At 41.5% G+C, this 5,890-nt stretch overlaps 1 long non-coding RNA gene across 1 annotated transcript; it reads right to left on the bottom strand.

Moving 5' to 3' along the window:
• Nucleotides 1-655: 655 nt before the first annotated feature.
• Nucleotides 656-5,550, bottom strand: LOC146189044 (uncharacterized). Its single transcript, XR_014707269.1, has 3 exons — nucleotides 5,503-5,550; nucleotides 4,769-4,804; nucleotides 656-761 (listed from the first exon to the last, which is right to left on the bottom strand). It is a non-coding gene; the product is annotated as an uncharacterized LOC146189044 (long non-coding RNA).
• Between the last annotated feature and the right edge of the window lie 340 nt (nucleotides 5,551-5,890).

Below are 5,890 nucleotides of genomic sequence, written 5' to 3'. Positions count from 1 at the left end.
TGACTGCAGCATTCATAGCTCACGAACCATTACTGCAGTCTGCAAGCGTGATCGTTCTTCAAACACTAACAATAAAATTCGAGCACTGAATTCAACTATAAGGAAAACTTAGTTTGGCGCCGTAGTGAAGGCTATCGAGAATTTACATCGCGAGCGCAAAGTTCCAGCTTTCTAAAAGCGGTATCCCAGATATGATAAGGGGTAGTTCAGTCTTGTTTGATATAATATAAATATGGTATTTACAGTGATTTAGACTTTTCACGACTCTGAACTTCTTTCTCCACTCGCGTCATCGCTACAAAGCATCATCTCTTAGGATAACTAGAAAACAATTTTAATGCCCTTGCATAGGAGGTAGATTGTCCCATACTTATACAACCCACCTTAGTGTCGCAATGGTTATGCGATCAACGGCGTAAAGCAATGACGCGGAATCGGATCCTAGCCGCGGAAGCCGCTGCTCGATGGAGGCAAAAACTAATGCGCCGGTTTGCTGCGCAATCGCAGTTCACGTCAAAGAACCCTAAATGACGGAAATTTCCAAATCCCTCTACAACAGCAACACTCATAGCCTGAGTCGCTTTCAGATGTTAACAATCCAAACCATCATACTCACACATGTGTCTTGTAAGGCGATCATGCATAATTGGCCCAACAAAAAACACATGGTTGAAGATATTTCTTGCGCTTTGTAAAATATTACACATCAGGTTTCGGATGTATTGGAGCGGAGAACTGCTCAGAAATTCTTCCATAAGGCACTGAAAAAAAAAAAAAACACAACGTAATTAGAAGCAACCTACTATCAGCCCAGGGACGAAGCTACAATCACTTCATTTCAGCGAAAATCATCTAGTATGCTATAGAAGAACTAGGCTATTTGATAACGAAACCAACAGTTATAAATTTAAGGAGACCAAGTTGTGCTTGGCTTCTCAGTTAATTTCTCTTCTTGGGAGTATAACAGCGCGCAGTCAGGTGTCGGTTGATTTAACTATATACTGTCCGGGGTAGCAATAACGCAATTTAGGCTAGGAAGATTGCTCAATGGTTTTGAAGGTAAAGTTTTTCATAGCTGAGGCCTCAAAACCAACTTACAGGCGCCGGCATAGGAGCGAATGCTCAGGATGGTCAAAGATCATACTTGCCCTAACTCTTGGCTGTGCACGCTGTAGAGGCTTGCGTTAGCTAGCAATAATACGCCAACTATACCTTAGCAATCTGTACCTAAACAAATACCACAGCAGCACACGTGGCCGTTTTAATTCCTGAAGCCCTAAGGCTTCTCAAACATGAAGAACAATACCGAGGCAACTTAATGGCGTCTTTGATGATGACTAATCAAAAATACAATGCCACCGCACATAGCGGTAATCTTTTTTACGCACAGTGGCCTTTCAGAAAAGGTGTCAACACTTGGTATATCACCGGAATCCCTCTTGAAATTGCTTCGAACTTAAACTGAAACTAAATATGACTTCCTTTCGCTGAAACTTCGGATTTTCCCAACTTAGCTAAATTGGCAGAATTTTTGTTTTGTTCTACCGCTATTTGCTGTTTTCCTGTATATTGAGCTATCACAGCGAACTGCAGTTTTGGGTTTTTTGCATTTATTTTGGACTGCTTCCACCATCCAAGACTCAATTTGACCGAATGAGAGAGTACTTATCTGAAATAGCGCGGCGTTCTGATTGCTCTCTATAGGTTCAAAATGGAATAAAAGAGGTTATATTATTTTCAGTGGACTATATGTGCAGTGAGAGACATTACAAATTCAATGAGCATCCTAATGCGCTTTCACCTCCTCCCAGTGTTACGTTGACTTACATTGCTTCTAGTTATCTCCCCATCTCCATTCTGTCCCTCTCAATGCTTTACTCGCTAGGCTTAAAATAACGTAGCCACCCGACTTGCGGTTTCTAGAAGGGTAGCGCCGCACGGGGCACACGCAGCCTTGATGCCGTTAATTTTACGAATAGTTCTCGCTCGCCTCTGCGCCAATGAGCGAACACTTTATGAAAGTTTTCTTTTGTGGTATGAATATCAAATATCACTATCAAAGGTCAATTTGGAAGCCCAATTCGCAGTTATACGCGCAGTGCATTCCCACGCAGCATATTTTTTTCTCAATCGTGCATCATCTTGCTTGGGGTAAGATCTCACGTATTTCCTCATGTCCAACAATGTCATTTAGCAGAGTATACTGTGGGGCCAGTTGGTCAGACATAGTTGAGAGAAAAACGTAGCGTTTTGACTTCAGAGACGAGGACAGGACAGCAACAACAACGGCATGCGTTGGCATAGTGGTACCTCTACTGTTCGGAAAACGACACAAAGTCAACGTCAGTACTCTCTGCACCATTACTTTTGCTGGAACATCGCATTCGTTATATAAAAATGACTGGATAATATATATATCGTCTGCCGGCCTGTCTTAAAGTGCACCAGCCTTATATATCGCCGCTACCGTTGCTGAGCACAAGACGCAGCTACTGCATATCCTTTGTGCGCAGTTATATTTGCTACAGTTGGTATTACCTTAACCATCTTCGAAGTATCAAATAATATAATTAATAATATTTAATTCTAAATCAAATAAAGGTAAAATACTACTCCTCAGAATACCAAAACCTGAACGAGGGCTACAGGTCGTCTATGTTATTACGCCACCTTTTCGTTCTCAATACGAGACAACTCTGCCTCACACGAATGAGTAACGAGAATGAGATACGTCTCTACATTAGGAACAGCGAAATCAGGTTCGCCAGCAAAATATAACTGCATTGCACAGCTGAAATCAGAGGACATGTAAAATAAAAGAAACTGCTCGCTTGGGTTGGTTTTCCATTTTGAAGTATAGAGAGAGCGAAATCGGGCCATAGTCTTGTCTCGCATGGATTCTGCCAAGCACATGCGAGAGTGTAAATGATTACAAAAAAATTTTTTTTTTCATTTTCTTTATTCTCCATGGCGTTTATTGGAAGCACGGCATAAAATACGTACTCTACTAGTTCTTAGAGAGCACAACAGAATGTCTCTGGGTGGTAGCTATTATGATAGAGCGCACCCAGTGAAACTTCACAGGAAGTATCACTTCGCACGGATATGCCCCGACACTGCTGGAGTGCGCACGTGCCGCCATCTAACGCCCTAAAGGACAACCTTCACGTTTCAGAGGACTAATTGACAGCGCTCCTGCACTGCCAGCAGATGGGCAATCGGTATTCGAGTAGAGAACACGTAATACGATGAGCGGTATGCTCTTGGTGTCTCATTCATATGCGCTATTTGGGCCATGTCGTTTTTACATGAACACCAATATTTGCGTATGTATGCGCGCGGGTAATATAGCGTTATTCTTGCGTCATCAAATGGGCTCGATTAATGCCAACAACAGGACTATCCGTATTCTTACTTTTCCTGGAATATCGCATTGATTATCTAAAAATGATTAGACAATATCCATATGCTTTGCGGCCATTCTTAAAAATACCCCAGCTATATCTATCGCTGCTACCGTTCTTAGGAAGGAGACGCAACAACTGCATATTCTTTCTGCGCAGTTATGATTACTAGAGGCTATATTACCTTAACCTTAGTCGAAGTATTGAATACCCATACGCAGTGTGTTTTGCTGCCTCTTAGAAGCTTAATAATGACTCGCCTCTTCAAATTGCTGAAGAGGACTTGGTTCTAGTAACCCTATTACTGCCACATTTTCTTATAGGTTGTGTAAATCGACATACCACCACTCCATACACCCCAAGGAAACAGAGCCAAAGGGCCAAACTAGCAGAGAAAAAGACAGCGTCGTAAATCGGAATGTACAAAAACTCACCTGAGCACATCGCGATGCCCTCTGACAGCATCAAAAGAAACATGAATGCAATCGACAGTGGCACGCAATAAAAATACACAAGATATATTCTTTTCGCTTGAAAATTAAGTTCGTCTAATTGCCTGCAGGTATGGCAATGTGTTGGCAAAAATATACAGCAAACACTTCTGCTAAAGCAGTCAAACTTGCCAGAACTACGATTTCAAAGGCAGCGGCGTAATTGAAATGCTGGCATAGGCCTTTTCCGAGTCCTGGTACATTGCTCTAGCGATGCCAGGTTCCGCCGAGAGCGACGTAAGGAGGTGGCGGCTTTCGCCCCCACCCTCTCGTCGCAGACGATTCTTGTTTAGCAAAATGCTGCTGTGCGAGGCCGTATAAGTATCGCCATCAATATTTCCAAGTAAGAAGAAGTCAGTTATATCAGATTTCTATTCTGTTCCTGCACAAACGAGTCTCCGAGTGAGGCGATAGAATTCTCCAAACTGCTACAACAAAGTGGCCGCACAGTTGAATGCGAGAGCAGTTGGACTAAAAGCCTATGCCCGTTCAAGGCTTTTTTATTATCTTGGCACTTCCCTAAAGAAAACCTATAATTCGAATGAACGATTTTCATTACAGGGTTCCGTCATGAGGTCTCGCATTATAATTGCAGTCGACCAGAGGTAATAATCTCAATTTTATGCTGAAAGAGTAGCATCAAGCAGACATCAGAGTTCCTTAAAGGTGTCGCTCTCTATGCACTCTGGATGCCCCTCTGGTCTGACAGAACCGATGTACTTATTTTATAAACCAATATAATTGCAAAAGCGCGTATTTGTATATGAGCAAATTTTTCTCTATTTTATAAACCAATATAATTGCAAAAGCGCGTATTTGTATATGAGCAAATTTTTCTCCGGGTAAAATGCCGACGATGTATTTTGTACTCACGTGATTAAAAGAGACTACAGAATCCACAAAAGACATCTGAAATGGTTAAAGTAAACAGTTCAGAAATATAAGCTATGATACTTCATTGAAAGCAGCATAAGTGTTTTATTATTAAAATCAGAAATCAGCTTATTCATTGAATTACTAATGACAATTATCTATACAAAGCCATGAGCAAATATATGCTACGCTCAGGCTACAGTTTAGAACTGCTGTCATTGCAAGGTAGGGATTGTTTTAATATAATTATTTGGCTCGTTATATTTAGTACAGGACAAATTGCGAGTCCCGAATCAGGGATAGAACTCTCCTATCGGTCCCTAAATATTGTGATAGCCTTCGATTCCGCAATATTTATTACAGCTTCTAGGACAACATTGGAATGGGATATGGATCACGCTTTGGTACACCATATTAAAGCAGCTTGTTTATTATAAAACTTTACCGACTTAAAGAACAATACTGCCACTTATTAAACTGTTTCCCTATCCCTAATGTTGGTTTGGGCTTTAGTGAGTCATATATCCTATGTAGCTTTTTGCAGTAGTCCTTTCAGCATGGAAACCTGGATATCTTAGAAGTTCGCCGATAACATACAAAATATTTCTGGCTTCCTAGATGCAAATATTCTGCCATTGAAACTTTCTTTTCCAAACCCTCGCTACGTACTTCAGTAAAAGCATATTGTTTGTGAGGTCTTGAGCAATGGTGGTGGCTACTTTAGCTATACTCACGTTGATGATGGTTCCGTTCTCGCACGTATTTAACGCGTTGGCCAGGCACTGAAGGAGACAATAAGAAGGCCACATTATAGATTTCTATAATAATTGGTCGGTCATACTTACAGATGAAGGGAGCAATATGAATGTTAAACAATATTGTGACATATATGCCCTGCATCGCTGGACATTGAAGAAGACAAGGATCAGCAACATTGACACAGAAGACGACAAAGCGGTAGCAACGGGTGGCGCTAGAAGAAGGTTGACGCTGCTGTGCTTCTGTGCTTTGTGTGCTGTGTCATCCTGGACTAACCTTGCCACGTATCATCTTGGTGGAGGTGCTGGGTTTCGATGCCAGTACCTCTCGCAATCAATATAAATACCCACTTGTTTCTTGTTT

This window comes from Amblyomma maculatum, chromosome 5 (assembly GCF_055883805.1).
Source record: "Amblyomma maculatum isolate TAMU_Amacu chromosome 5, ASM5588380v1, whole genome shotgun sequence".
NCBI classification, from domain to species: Eukaryota; Metazoa; Arthropoda; class Arachnida; order Ixodida; family Ixodidae; genus Amblyomma; species Amblyomma maculatum.
Note: the sequence above shows the minus strand (reverse complement) of the source record. Positions and strands in the feature narration are given on the sequence as shown.